This window comes from Rhinopithecus bieti, unplaced genomic scaffold, assembly GCF_001698545.2.
Source record: "Rhinopithecus bieti isolate Rb0 unplaced genomic scaffold, ASM169854v2 scaffold_13317, whole genome shotgun sequence".
Classification (NCBI taxonomy): Eukaryota; Metazoa; Chordata; class Mammalia; order Primates; family Cercopithecidae; genus Rhinopithecus; species Rhinopithecus bieti.
The window spans coordinates 1,411,156-1,411,818 of NW_016807516.1; positions in this window are offsets into that span (position 1 = coordinate 1,411,156).

The window sequence follows — 663 nt, forward strand, 5'->3', positions numbered from 1 at the left end:
TTTTTTTGAGATGGAGTCTCGCTCTGTCTCCCAGGCTGGAGTGCAGTGGTGTGATCTTGGCTCACTGCCAGCTCCGCCTCCCGGGTTCACGCTATTCTCCTACCTCAGCCTCCCAAGTAACTGGGACTACAGGCGCCCGTGGCCACATCTGTCTAATTTTTTTGTATTTTCAGTAGAGACAGGGTTTCACCGTGTTAGCCAGGATGGTCTCGATCTCCTGACCTCGTGATCCGCCCACCCTGGCCTCCCAAAATGCTGGGATTACAGATGTGAGCCACTGTGCCTGGCCCTCTAACACATTCTTGAACACAAGACAGGAAAGTTTATATTTTTTCCTAAAACTTGATCATAACTCTAATACTACAGTATTCCAAGAATAATATACAAAAGTTAAGACCACAGACTAACTATAGACTACTCCTCATTTGAAAATATAGGTTAAAAAAATAATAAAACATGAATACAAAAGGCTCCACTGTGCAGGCAGAGAATAAAATGCCATGGCTAAGTGTTTTATTCTGGGAATGCTTGAATGATTCGATAATATTAGGTATATTAATCTAAACAATATAAATAGTCAAAGACGAAAATCATGATGCTCTTGAATAGCCGTATTTCAATATTGATTTCTCGTTAAAAGTCTTAGACTTTAGATTAATAGTT